The 15,119-nt window shown below is 44.6% G+C and overlaps 1 long non-coding RNA gene across 1 annotated transcript; it reads left to right on the top strand.

The window, feature by feature from the left end:
* The first annotated feature begins 597 nt into the window (after nucleotides 1-597).
* On the top strand, nucleotides 598-14,063 carry LOC105354888. The gene is made up of 5 exons (XR_002291221.2): nucleotides 598-821; nucleotides 12,282-12,576; nucleotides 12,682-13,347; nucleotides 13,767-13,852; nucleotides 13,932-14,063. It is a non-coding gene; the product is annotated as an uncharacterized LOC105354888 (long non-coding RNA).
* The last annotated feature ends 1,056 nt before the right edge of the window (nucleotides 14,064-15,119 follow it).

Raw genomic sequence — 15,119 nt, 5'->3', positions numbered from 1 at the left:
TGACTAGCATCAACTAAACTGTTTGTGTGATTTGTTAAGAAGCTGTGTTCAGCAGCTCTTAAGCATTTCCTGTTGACTTTGGATGATTGTTTTCTGGCACAGTTTGGTATTTCTGCCATCCAGCTGGGTTTATGCATAGGTCAGCCGGCGCAGGCGCGCCGGGAGCCGGCGCATGTGGGCCGGCCCGCCTGGCACCAAGTGTATGACGGAGCAGGGCTTATAGGCTGGAGCCAAAGCAGGAGATCAAAAGCAGCTGAGTAATGGGGGGGGGGGCAACCAAACACCTCACCCACTCAACAAGACAGAGAAGGAACCCAACATGGATAGAGCAAACTAGAGTCTAACATCGAATCATGATAATCATCTTTTTTGAGGATGAGGGGTCTTGCGAGTGACTGAGAAGAAAATAATACATCAACGAAATTCACTTTAAATTCAATCTTTATTAATCTGCCATCTGTAAAATGGCTTTTAGAAATATTATCTGAGCCCACACACACACCCCCATCCTCTATTACCTCATACATAAATACAGTTTTACCTTTATGAATAATTATGAAAAGTCTTTTCAATTTGAACCTGCACCTCTCAGTCACTGTGGGAGTTAGCTGGAGCAGCAGTGACCCTCAGTGTACATTTAGAGAAAGGATAAATGGGGTCACTGTGGGGCATATAATCTAATCCATCTGAAAGTTCTGCTTGGCCCCTCTATTTGGGTGCAGGTATGGATGCTTGGCGTCTGCTCTTGTTCCAGGGATGATGACCTGACTTCCTCCCTTCCACATCTTCCATGGAGGCTGTCTAATTCTCCGTATTGCCAGGTTTGTTTGCGGTGAAGAAGCTGGCCTACCTATGACCTACTTAGACCAAGAAAACATCATTATTATTCAGTAAAAGGCCAGGATATCCTTGCTGTCTGTGCAGTTTGGACTTTTTGTTTTTGTTTTTACTTCACAAATTCAGAGACTTTCTCATCTCATGACACTAAACGGCTGCATTTACTTCCTATGACCAACAGCTCTAATTCCCCTACAGAAAAACTACTGGACTGCATTTTATGTTGAACATTTTCTTCCTTTGATTGATCAGTTGGCATCGGTCAGAACAGCTTTTAAAATCGCTTATTGATCTCATGTGCTTTTCTGTAACCGAATCAGTCAAAACAAAGTTGCCAAAAGGCTGGATCAATGATCTTTAGACCACGTCTGTTGTAAACTGAATTTTCTCATTGACTTGCAATTGACCCAAACGATATGCCTGCTCTACTCCTTAGAGCCGCTCTTTCACTTAGCCTGTGAGTGGATGTAGAGTCTAGACAGGAGAACAGAACACAGCTGAGCACAAAACTGGGAAAGTCAGTGCACCTGCTTTTTCTTGCTAACACATCTTAAGGCAGACAATGTAAAACCAACCCAATTTTGTTTAAATGTGGCCCAAAAAAAAGGCTTTTTGACTGCAATTAGTGATGGTCCCTCATGTCTCCATTAGAGTCTATACAAATGTATACTTCCAACCATTAGCAAAGCTTTTATCACAGCTGCTCATGTTCATACTGCAGATGCTTGTATGTCCATTTACTGTAATGGAATAATGATCATATATAATGCAGCAATATCATTTCCTTGTAAGGATTTATAAAATATAACTCAGTTCATCTTATTTAGGTAAATTTCCTCAGCCACAAGGACAGATGCTGCAGAACATTGCTTGTTAACACATTAGCACACACACATATCTGCATGTGAGTTTCATCTCTGTAAGCTCTTTTTCCTTACATTTCGCTTCGTTAAAGTTTTTTTTTAATGTGCTTTCTCCACACGTTAGTGGACATGAGTGCAGCAGATGAGAATCTGTCAGGGCTCAAATCACAGGGACGTTACTAGCAGTTGTGCTGCCATCTAGTGGTATTTAGAAGATGACAATTGCTGGAAACATGAAAAGTTGTTGCTGAAGGATTTAGTACGGTGTCCCAGAAGGGTCAAAACACAACACATTAACTTTATACACAACACACTAACTTTACACACAACACATTAACTTTACACACAACACACTAACTTTATACACAACACATTAACTTTACACACAACACATTAACTTTATACACAACACATTAACTTTACACACAACACATTAACTCACAACACAACACAATAGCTCACAACACAACACATTAACTCACAACACAACACATTAACTCACAACACAACACATTAACTCACAACACAACACAATAACTCACAACACAACACATTAACTCACAACACAACACAATAACTCACAACACAACACATTAACTCACAACACAACACATTAACTCATGGCCCAGAAGGGTCACAACACAACACATTAACTGCATAGTTGGTATGTCATCAACAGGTGCTCAAAGATTATAACATTCAGCACCACTATGAGACTCACCATAAGGAAAAGTTACAGCATTTGCAGTTAAGTAAAGAGAAGATTTACCAACAATTAGTTGGACTGAGGACTGCACCCATCAGACGAGGTAAAGTTTCCATGTTTTAGAGAAACGCATACACAGGCCGCGAGTTCGAACCCCGCATTGAATGCATACGATTTAGGAGTTTTTTGGCCTTGTGGCTTTCATAACCTCTTCTGCCAAGTTTGCCAGGCCTTTGTTAATAATGGAAATAGAAACTAAATGAAAATTTAGACATTTTGCCCCTGAATGCATAAAAATGAATTGTGTAATTTATGTACTACAGCAGAATAACAATATAATTATGTGTGTAAAAAAGAACCACTGATATAATGTATTGACAATTTCCTAAAATATGACTGTTGATTTAAAAGATGAACAAAAATTAAAATTCTAGAGTGCCCATGTAAAAGTTCTTTAATGCAAAGACGTCTGTAAATGGCATCCATATGACAGTATATCCACAAATCCAATTATTATATTTTAATCAAATACTTAAGTATAGAAATAGCTAATTTAAATGAGAGAGACAACTAAAAGCTTAAAAAACACAATACTTCTCACAGAAAACACCAACAAAATATTATAGAAAAAAAATGTAAAAGATGGTATCATGATTACAGTGTTTAACTTCACAAAAAACAAAATCTATATAGAAAAGAACAAAAATAATCAAATATAAAACAATTGGTGCTTTGGATGTGCAAATATAATTTTTCTGTGCAAGGACTGCTTGTTTTTTAAAGTACAGGTGGTGGTGGAGGTGGTGGGTGGTTTCCTCTCTTTTTTTCCCATACCCACGCTTCTCTAGCTCAGCCCTCCAATAGTGACACGACTAAGTCTCTGTGGCTTCACAAAACCAGTTCCTAAAGTACTGACAGTGGGATGGTGGGTGTCTGTTTCCACCATGCCTGCAGAATTCCAAGGTACTTGTAACTGTCCTCAATGTCTGCTATTGTTCCTTCAGGGAGTGAGACCCCTCCTGTGTGGACTACCTTGCCTCTCTTTGTCACCATCCGGTTGCATTTCTCGAGCCCGAATGACATCCCAATGTCAGTACTGTAGATCCTGGTGGTGTGGATAAGGGAATCAATGTCACACATGCTCTTAGCATATAGCTTGATGTCATCCATATAGAGGAGGTGACTGATGTTGGCCCCATTTCTGAGTCGGTATCCATAGCCAGTCTTGTTGATTATTTGGCTGAGGGGGTTCAGACCTATGCAGAACAGCAGTGGGGACAGAGCATCACCTTGGTATATCCCACATTTGATGGACACTTGTGCAAGTGGCTTCCCATTGGCTTCAAGGGTGGTCTTCCACAGCTTCATTGAGTTTCCTATGAAGGCTCTTAGAGTTTTGTTGATGTTGTACAGCTCCAAGCATTCAGTGATCCATGTGTGTGGCATTGAGTCATAGGCCTTCTTGTAATCAATCCAGGCTGTGCACAGGTTGTTGCTCATGTATTGATCCATGTGCCTATTTATCTTGGTTGCAATGATGCCTGACATGAGCTTCCAGCTTCATGGCTTTTCCGGTTCCGGGTTACAGCACAGGACGCGTGTGGCTCTCTGCGGCAATACAACTATCTTCAAACGACTTAAAAAGTTGTTTTCTCCAAAAAAAGAGAGCTGACCATCGCCCCTAAGAAAAACCAGGAATACGAAGACCTTAAAAAGGCTCTTGATGATATCCAAGCTACGTTGTATCCATTTATGGAACAAGTGACTGCTAAGCTAACGCCGCCCACAAGGCTATTGGAAGAATTCATAAGGCTCCGCGTTAAAAACGAGCAACGAGATAACCGGGTCGACAATCTGGAGAAAAGACTGGACGATGTGGAACAACAAGTAAGGATGAATAATGTCATTCTCACTGGAGTACCATTCAAACCTCGGGCGAAGCTGGGTGCAGCTGGAGCTAGCATTGCTAATGCTAATAGCGCTAGCATTGCTAGGAGTTCTGAAACGGATTGCGGTGCAGAGACTCTGGAACAGCAAATGGAATCATTTCTCACATATAAAGGGATTTCCCTGGATCTCAATACCATCGAGACCTGCCACCCGCTCCCCAGGAGAAAGGAGACGGATAAACCAGCGATCCTCATCAGGTTTGTGAATCAAAAACACAAGCTAGCTCTGATGAACCAAAGGAGGAATCTCAAAGGATCTACTGTTTATCTGAACGACCATCTGACCAGAAGGAATGCTGAAATCGCACGTGAGGCTTCTCAGGAAGCAGAAGCAGATTGAGAACACTTGGGTTAAAGGCTGCAAGATTTACGTCAAACCACTCGGTCCACCGTACCAGTCCAAGGTTCAGGTTGTGAACACCATGAAGGACTTTGAGAAGTGTCTGATCACGGTCGTCTGAAACAACATGCAGTAATAAATCAAAGAGCCAAATAATTTCAAGAAATATTACGCCTGGATTCATCATTTTCTCCATAAGTCTGAAGTGACCTGATTATGAACAAAGATCTGACATGCAGACAACTTGACCTCAACTCTTAGGCGCTGCTGATATCAGCTGAAGAAGGATATGGACCTATATCTAATGTCTGCAGACATAACATCGAAGACAACTATAAACTTTGTTTTAAAACAAGAAGAACGGTTGTTAATCAGCAAAAGGAGAAGAAAAACCAGCCTTGGTCTTTCAACAAATATGGACCCTTTTTACTTTTTATTTTACTTCATAGCATTACTTTATCATAAAAAAGAAAAAATATATATAGATAAATGAAAATACAAAAAATAATAAAACAAATGATTAATCAATTATTGAAAATTGTCAAATTGATTGACTTTTAATTATATTAATTGTTTCAAAAAAAATTTGATAAGCTGATTCATGAATTTTTCCTAATGAAACCTAATTTTGTACATATTAACTTTTGATACTTGACCAAATTTTTCTATGAAAATTCCTGAAACAGTGTTTTGTCTAATTTACTGATACAGTATTATTTTTTAATCATATCAATGACTTTTATAATAACATAATTTGCATATATTTTGGATACTTTATTGCCATGTTGATTTCTAAAAGTTATTTTTTACAAAATAATTTAAGTAATTCATCTTTGTCATCTGCTTTCCAGGAACCGGATGTTGATAAATCATGTAATAAAATGGTTACAGTAGAACAGAGGTGGGATTATATAAGTTCGCTTCCTTCCACTCCCTTTCAAGCAATACTTAATTTTATGTTTATTTATACTAAGTTTGATTAGTTATTGTATGAATGTATAACTGACGATTGGATTGTTGTTGTTTTTTTGTATTATTCCTATTTGATTGCTTGAAATAAACCATTTCAAATCAAATCAAATGTTGTGGACAGAGAGGTTATTGGCTGGTAGTTGGATGGGACTGCACCTTTTGAGGAATCAATTAAGATTTGGATCGTTCGCCCTTCCGTTAGCCATTCGGGGTGAGTCCCATCTCTTAGCAGCTGGTTCATTTGTGCTGCCAGGTGCTCGTGGAGTGCGGTGAGTTTCTTTAGCCAGTAGGCATGCATCATGTCATATATATCTATATATCTATGTCTATATATATGTATATATATATATATATATATAAAAAACGCCCCTCTCACCCTCCGTGGGTGGTTTCTCCTCCAAGCTCGGGTCCTCTACCAGAGGCCTGGGAGCTTGAGGGTCCTGCGCAGTATCTTAGCTGTTCCTAGCACTGCGCTTTTCTGGACTGAGAGGTCTGAGGTCTTTCCAGGTATCTGTTGTAGCCACTCCTCCAGCTTGGGGGTTACTGCCCGGAGTGCTCCAATTACCACAGGCACCACTGTCACCCTCACTTTCCACGCTTTCTCCAGTTCTTCTCTGAGTCCCTGGTATTTCTCCAGTTTCTCATGTTCCTTCTTCCTGATGTTCCCATCGCTTGGAACTGCCACATCCACCACAACGGCTTTCCTCTGTTCTTTATCCACCACGACAATGTCTGGTTGGTTCGCCACTACCATCCTATCAGTCTGGATCTGGAAGTCCCACAGGATCTTTGCCCTCTCATTCTCTACCACCTTCGGAGGTGTTTCCCATTTTGATCTTGGGGTTTCCAGTTCATATTCTGCACACATGTTCCTGTATATTATTCCAGCCACTTGATTGTGGCGCTCCATGTATGCTTTCCCTGCCAGCATCTTACACCCTGCAGTAATGTGCTGGATTGTTTCGGGCGCCTCTTTGCACAACCTACACCTTGGGTCTTGTCTGGTGTGGTAGATCTGAGCCTCAATTGCTCTGTCGCTCAAGGCTTGTTCCTGGGCTGCCAGGATGAGTGCTTCGGTGCTGTCCTGTAGGCCAGCCCTTTCTAGCCATTGGTAGGACTTCTTGATATCAGCCACTTCAGCTATGGTCTGGTGGTACATCCCATGCAGGGGTTTGTCCTACCATGAGGATCTGTCCTCCAGCACTGTATCCTCTGTTCTCCATTGCCTGAGACATTCACTGAGCACACTGTCATTTGGGGCCTTGAGCTTGATGTACTCATGGATCTTGGATGTTTCATCCTGGATAGTGGCTTCTACGCTCACTAGTCCTCGGCCTCCTTCCTTGCGGCTAGCGTACAGTCTGAGGGTGCTGGATTTGGGATGGAACACTCCATGCATGGTGAGAATCTTTCGTGTTTTAACATCCGTGGTCTGTATCTCTTCCTTTGGCCATCTTATTATTCCTGCAGGGTATCTGATAACTGGCAGTGCGTAGCTGTTTATTGCCCGGGTCTTATTTTTGCCATTGAGCTGGCTTCTCAGGACTTGCCTTACTCATTGGAGGTATTTAGCTGTTGCAGCTTTCCTTGTTGCCTGCTCCAGGTTGCCATTTGCCTGTGGAATTCCAAGGTACTTGTAACTTTCCTCGATGTCTGCTATTGTTCCTTCTGGGAGTGAGACCCCTCCTGTGTGGACTACCTTGCCTCTCTTTGTCACCATCCGGCTGCATTTCTCGAGCCCGAATGACATCCCAATGTCAGTACTGTAGATCCTGGTGGTGTGGATCAGGGAGTCAATGTCACGCTCGCTCTTAGCATATAGCTTGATGTCATCCATGTAGAGGAGGTGGCGGATGTTGGCCCCATTTCTGAGTCGGTATCCATAGCCAGTCTTGGTGATTATTTTGCTGAGGGGGTTCAGACCTATGCAGAACAGCAGTGGGGACAGAGCATCACCTTGGTATATCCCACATTTGATGGACACTTGTGCAAGTGGCTTCCCATTGGCTTCAAGGGTGGTTTTCCACAGCTTCATTGAGTTTCCTATGAAGGCTCTTAGAGTCGTGTTGATGTTGTACAGCTCCAAGCATTCAGTGATCCATGTGTGTGGCATTGAGTCATAGGCATTCTTGTAATCAATCCAGGCTGTGCACAGGTTGGTGTGTCGTGACTTACAGTCTTGAGTGACTGTTCTGTCGACCAGGAGTTGGTGTTTGGCTCCTCTGGAGTCTCTACTAATGCCCTTCTGTGTGTTACTCATGAATTAATCCATGTGCCTATTTATCTTGGTTGCAATGATGCCTGACATGAGCTTCCATGTTGTGGAGAGACAGGTTATTGGCCGGTAGTTGGATGGGACTGCACCCTTTGAAGGATCCTTCTGGATCAGGATCGTTCGCCCTTCCGTTAGCCATTCGGGGTGAGTCCCATCTCTTAGCAGCTGGCTCATTTGTGCTGCCAGGTGCTCGTGGAGTGCGGTAAGCTTCTTTAGCCAGTAGGCATGTATCATGTCAGGGCATGGTGCTGTCCAGTTCTTCATACCTGAGACTCTTTCTTGGATGTCTGCCACTGTGATGGTTACTGGATTCTGTTCAGGGAGGTTGCTATGTTCTTTTCTCAGAGAGACCAGCCAATGGGCATTGCTGTTATGTGCTGTCTCTTTCTCCCATATAGTTTTCCAGTACTGTTCAGTTTCTAGCCTTGGTGGGTCTGCTCGGCTGTTTTGACCCTGCCACTGAGCGTACACTTTTGCAGGTTGAGTTGCGAACAGCCTGTTTATCCGTCTGGCTTCATTGTCTCTTGTGTACCTCTTTAGGCGGCTGCTCAAGGCTAGGAGCCTTTGTTTGGCAGTTTCCAGTGCTTCAGGTATGGGCATCTGGCTGTATCTCTTAGGTACTATCTTTCTCATTGTACCTCTTTGAGCCTCTGTCAGCTCACTCACATCCTTCTGAGTTGCCTTGATTTTGGCCTCTAACCTGTCTTTCAGGCCAGTTGCTGCCTTGCTCAGTGTAGTTGTAAAAATAACTCCGTACTTGCTGTGAAAAGTCGTGATCAAAACTGGATCTAATCGAACTCTGACACTTTTAGTGACGTTTGCAGATGTAAATGAAGCGCTCTTCTTTCTGGCATCTAATTGGTCAATCCTTGGTTATCGCCCCGGAAGTCCATTGTGGCATCTGATTGGGTAATTCTTCCTAACTCTCCGGCTGGATTTCGTAAGAAAGAAGACAGCTGATTGGAGGAGAGGTTTGAAACTTGGTAGCAAGGAAGTGATTTGATTAGATTTCACCACAAAGAATTACCCAGATTGAGCCCGACTAACAAGCGCCTGGGACAAAACAAGTGTCTGCATTTACTGCAGCGTGACGTTTGTGATGGAGCAGTGACAGACACAATATTGCAAATTAGTGGGAGGAAACATCCACACCATTGTCAAGGATTACGATTACAATTACAGATACAACATCTGAGGAGACTTGGGCGCCAAATGAAGGAATCCAGTCATTTATTGCATTTTTGGTCACTATTGATGAAAGCACAGGTACAGACATTGCACAACTGTGCATATTTATTAGAGGTGTTAAAGAGACCATCACAACGGAGTTTCTTGAGTTGATGGAGACAACAACAGCTGATGACACAGTCAGCTCTCTTGTTACTGTGCTGGACAGTAGCTGCGTTTAGATGGACAAAAGTAATCGAAAAGAACGCCTGATCGTCCTGTAAACACGCTGTTTATCCGATCATGTTGCATGTAAACAGTTCATTACGATTGTGTGCCACTACTGCTTTGGTTTTACGTCACGCATAGACGGTGCTCCAGAGAAAGTTTTGGAGCACATACAGGACCGACCAGCTGCTCCGCGCGAGTGAACCGTGTCTCTGAGCAGAGCAGCCGGAGTGATAGCTTTGTGTTTGCGGACAGGGTGGGTTGCTTTGGTACGTGTGTGCTCCGAGGGGGATGCTTCCGACCCGCCACTCTGGGTTAGCGGCTGCCGGACTCAGGAGAACCGTGTGTCCGGGCAGAGCTCGGGCCGCCAGCTCACACAGCGGCTTTAGGCCGGTGTGAGCTTTTCAAAGCAGAAATGTCGCTCAGTCCTTAGAAACCGTTCAAACAATCACGTGGATTTGTGTTTCCAGTCGTGTCCCGACAAAATAAAGGCTGATGTTATTACCACATATTTACATGCAGCCAACATGGAGATTGCGGCATTTCCCGCATGGATTTTATGTTCATCAAAGGCTAAATAAAAGTTGTTAGCGTGTGTTAGCCTTTCCTAACCGTGGCTTCTTCCAGCTCCGTTCCTCCACAAAAAAAAGCACTAACTACACAGATTAAAAATAAAATGGATGGTGGAATGTGAAAAGAAGGAGGGAGAGTGCCCAGCCATCCCCACACCAAGACCCCCGCCGCAGCAGCAGCGGCAGCCGGAATCCCCCAACGCCACACGGCATCAGGCAGGGAACAACCGCCCCCGGGCGACCAAATCCGCCACCCAGGCCAGGGCCAACAGGACCGCCGCGAGGCCCCCAGAGCCAGAGAGCAGGGAGGCATGGGGGAAAAGAGAGCGCCGCCCCAGCCCAACCAGTGGAGCAGCCCCCCCCCCCCGTGCCTGGAGAGCCCAACGCAGGGCCCCACCCGAGAAGGGCGCCCACAACCCTAGACTAGCACCCCATCACCACCCAGGAGTTCTGGGCATCCCCCCGCCCCAACCCCAGGTACGAGCCAGGACCCCCCAAGGGAGACCCGCTCCGCACTCCAGGCAGCCACCCACCCGGACCATGGTTGGTCCAGGGAGGAGCAAGGCAGGGGCCAGCCGCCCCCGCCCAGGAGGGGAGCACCCCGGGGAAAAAAGGGGCCCACAAGGGGTGTTGTAAACATGGCCCGACCAGGCTCGGCCACAGTTGGAAATTTGACGGAGCCCAGCGCTCAGGGGCAAGGACCAGAACCCACCCCCAGGGACACGGACACCCCTGGCTCAGGTGTAATGTGAACTCCCCCACGCGCGGAGAGAGCACCGCCGGGCCCAGGAAACCGGCACCCAGGGGACACGGCCGCCGTTGCCAAGGGCCCCGTACCCCCCACCAGGGAAGGGGTAGGGGACAGATGGTCCTAGGTCCCACCTTCCTTGCAAAATGTGTGTGCATGTATGTGTGTTTGTTAGGGTGTGTGTGTGTTTATGTTGGAATGTATATTTTGAGGGAGGAGGGGTGTGTGTACTAAGGGGTGCAGTTAAAATTGGTGGGTAGGGCACTGAGGGGACATCTCCTGATAACTCACAGTGATGTCCCCTCACCCTCCCCACCAAAGGGCCCTAAATGTCTAAGGTGCGGTTAAAATTGGCGGGTAGGGTGCTAGGAGGACATCTGCTGCTTGCTGGCAGTGATGTCCAAGCACCCCCCCCTACCAAGGGCCCTACATGTCTAAGGTGCAAATAAAACCGAAAGAGTGGGGGCCCACTCCATACGGCAACCATGGGTGGGGGACCACTGCCAAGTAGCCCCCCCCCTCAAGGCGCATCGCAGGCTAAACCCCCCACCCCCTCACTCTAATATGAGGTTATATTAGAAAGGGGGCAAGTTGGGGAAAGCTGGTAGACTGTCCCCCGGTGGTCAAACAGCCCCCCCCCAACCCCCCCCCCCCCCCCCCCGACCCGTCAACCCCCCAAGGTCACGTACCAATAGTGGGCTCCCCCTCCCCCCCAGAACGCCCCTCCACAGGACAGGGCCGACAATCCTCCCACCCCAGCCCAGACCCCGCAGCCAAAGAAATTTGACCACTGATTTAACATGGGTCTCCAAATTCAAATTAGTATCAAATATCACTCCCAGATTTCTGCAGCTTAGAAAAACATTGCTAGACAGAGACTCCAATTTCTGAGCCACAAACCATTTCAGGCCTCAACTGAACCAAAAATAATGACATCAGTTTTGTCCACATTCAACTGCAGAAAATTTTGGGCCATCCGGGTTTTTATATTAGCAATGCAGTTATTTAGATTCTTTAAAAGACCATGGTCACCAGGTTTAAAGGATAAGTAAAGTTGAGTATCATCGGCATAAAAATGAAAATTAAGGTTATGTCCGCATTAGACATTAGACTGAGTAGTCTAATGTCTAAAACACCTCTGCAGGTACATCAATCAGTAAAAGTCTGATTGAAAGTCATCTCAAGCTCATTTGCACTGGACATGTGATCCATATTCACTCATTTGACATTACCAAATCCAAGTCTCTGACTGGTCTAAGTTTGAGCTGGTTGCAATGTTTGTTCAAATGTGGCACGTTTTGTTCTTGGAGCCTAAAAATTGTCACAGAAACTTGCATAGCTAAGCGTAAATGTGAGAATTATGAACCAAAAGCCCAAAATGCATTTTTACATTGACTTTTCATTGGAAGTGGCTGCTTAAAGGCGCTTTATTGAGGCCGATGTGAATGTAGCTTTAGGGAAGTGGACGGGTGGAGGTAAGCTCCTTCCACCTTCACAAACCAGCAGTTTTTGCACTTCCTTGTGTGCTAGCAAGACAGCATTTGCTACAGATTTAAGGTCAGATCTTGACCTGGTTTTGTTTCCATGTTTCTCAAACAATCTTTGACTTCTTGGGTTTTTTCAGATCCTGCTACTTTGAGACTGATGGGATCGAGTCGTTGTTCTGGGGAACTCCAAGTGAAAATCGGAGGAGAATGGAGAGCCGTTGATGCCCGGGGATTTCCTAGAACACAGACAACATTAGCACTAGTGTGCAAGAAGCTGAAGTGTGGATGTTTCATGGACAACTAAACAACTTCCAAGAGAAGAGCCAGCTTTTCAGATGAGGTCTACCTGCTTTCAAAAATTTCCAATAAATATGGAGACATGTTTGTTTGGCGATACAATGAGCAGCAACACGATGGAAATCACCTGCTTAGGTAACAAACCTGATGCCAACTGTATGTACGTCTCACTGTCAATTTGTGATGCATCATTGATTGGATCTTAAGTCATAAACATGGTCTTATCTTCTGGATCCACAGACTCTGTCAGGCTGAAGAACGGATCCAGTCGGTGTTCAGGCAGGTTGGAGGTGAAGTCCAATAACTCGTGGTCCTCCGTGTTTGAAGATGACTTTGACCTGCTGGATGCAGAGGTGGTCTGTAGGGAGCTGGGCTGTGGAACTCCTTCAGTCTTCCAGGGGGTGCCATATGCAGTTTTAGAGGCTCCTAAGTGGAACAAAGAGTTTCTCTGTGAAGGTCATGAGTCTGCTCTGCTGGACTGCAACCACGCCAGCAGAGAGAGAAGCTCCCTAGCGGACAAAGTTGTTGACCTCACCTGTTCAGGTGGAGGTGGAGCTACAGCTTTAAAACTGGTTGCATATGTTATCATTTATCAATAACGTATCTGTTTGTGCCTATATGAAGGAATCATCCGCTTGGCAGGAGACATTAGTCACTGTGCTGGAACACTGGAGATGTTTTACGGTGGAGAATGGGGACCAGTAGCAGCTTCTAACTGGACCCGGGACTCCGCCTCTGCAGTGTGCGCTCAGCTGGGTTGCGGTTCTGCTATGTCTTCTAGAAGCAAAGACAACTTTCTAAACAGATCTGTGTGGTGGATCCAGCCTCCCTGTGGCCTATCGCTGGAAGACTGTAACATCATGCACTGGGTTGATCAAAGCGAATCTACTCTTGAAATATGTTCAGGTAAAACCAAACACCAACATCATTATTTTTCTGATCATGTCCCATTTTGCTGCAACACTCTGTAATTCTAGAATTTACTGATCCAGATCAGCACCAAGTTTGTCAAGAAAGATGAAAACCCGTGATGTAGAAATTCAGAAAAAAGATTGACTAGGCCTAAGAACTATGTTTTCATAGTAAATAGGAAGTTGTGGGTAAAGATACCAACAATTCTCCTTTTTTTCATTTTGTGTAACATAACACTATGATCACTCCCGACACCCAGGTCTTGTTTGAGATGCCTTTTTTTTGTTTTTTTAAATGACAAACATTCAGTCCCCGTAGGTGCACACAATCCATTGGGAGATTTTCCAATAAAAAGTTCACATTTCTGAATAATCAAATATCAAATATGACACAGTAGAAATCCTCTGTTTCAGTCCATGTTGTCGGTTTGGTGATCTGAGGGTTTGTCGTCTTGGTGGGTTTGATGGCGATGATCATCATCACCTGCTTCTATGCCAGGGTACTGAACACACAACCTGCGTGGCAAATACAGGACCTGAAGGTTTTTTTTATAGTGATATTGAATTGTTGTCTTCTAGACCGGCAGAAAACCAGACGGAGAACATGAGAGCAACCGTGACGTTACTGATGGTTCTGATTCTGGAAGCTGTACAGAGGATAGGACTGCAGTGTGAAGGAAAGAATGAACAGTCGAGGCTGCAGCTGTAAAACTCTGCAATACATCACAAACACCAAAAAATAACTGAAGAGGAAAAAAACACATTTGTGATTAACATTTTACCCCAAACAACATTAAAGATTAAATTAATGAGAAAAGAAGCTTATTTAAAGAAAAATATCTGTCATGATCTCGTGAGAGTGACAGACCCAGATGCTGGAACCCGGAAGGAGACTCGGGAGGCGGCGTCTTCGATGGGAAAAGTTTTAATACTTTTCACAGTTGGAAAGGCATTTATGAACAATGGATAAATCTCAGGATACTTGGACGACCAGAGGGAGATGGCTGGAGGATCTTGATGGCAGTAACCGTGATTTCCAAGATGGAGTCAGAGACGAAGCATGGTGAGGCGAGCGGAGGATGGACTGCAACCAGGTGAGCTTCTCGTGGGTGAGGTTTCCTGAAGCAGCATAGAAACAAAGTATTAGCGAGGAGCAGACAGGCATGAAAGCAGACTTGAAGTGGCCAGACTAAGCACCGTAGGAACAACAACGAACTGGCGTCGAATAATGATCCAGGGTCTCCTTAAGAGGCTGCAGGGTGATGAGGTGAGCAGGAACAGCTGGTTGCGACAGGTGAAGCTGAAGAGGGGGAGGAGACTGACAGAGGCACCATGACAATATTATTGTCATTCTTGCTCATGTAATCCTAATTTTGTACAAAGAAAACGAGGTGAGTGTTGGATGCAGATGTTGTACAAAAGCTGTGAAGTAAAAAGCACTTTCATGCACCAGATTCATGCTTTAAAAGTTACGAGTTTTGGAATAATACCTGTTTTTCTGTTGATAAACGCACTCCAGTTTTAATGAGTCACGTTCATAAATCCTAGTAAGTAAAAGGAGAAAAAGAAAGTCAAACAAATAGGTGAATGATGTATACATTTGATGTTTTAAACGCACTTGAAGATTTTGAAGTTACAATTAAACTAAAATGCAAGTTACAGGTCAACTGATTGGAAACAAGCATCGTATCTGAATTCCTTCACTACTCACTACTTGGAGTACCATATCGGGCGTTCGCATTGACTGTGTATGAGAACTGGAACGAG

This window comes from Oryzias latipes, chromosome 1 (genome assembly GCF_002234675.1).
Source record: "Oryzias latipes chromosome 1, ASM223467v1".
Lineage (NCBI taxonomy): Eukaryota > Metazoa > Chordata > Actinopteri > Beloniformes > Adrianichthyidae > Oryzias > Oryzias latipes.
Note: the sequence above shows the minus strand (reverse complement) of the source record. Positions and strands in the feature narration are given on the sequence as shown.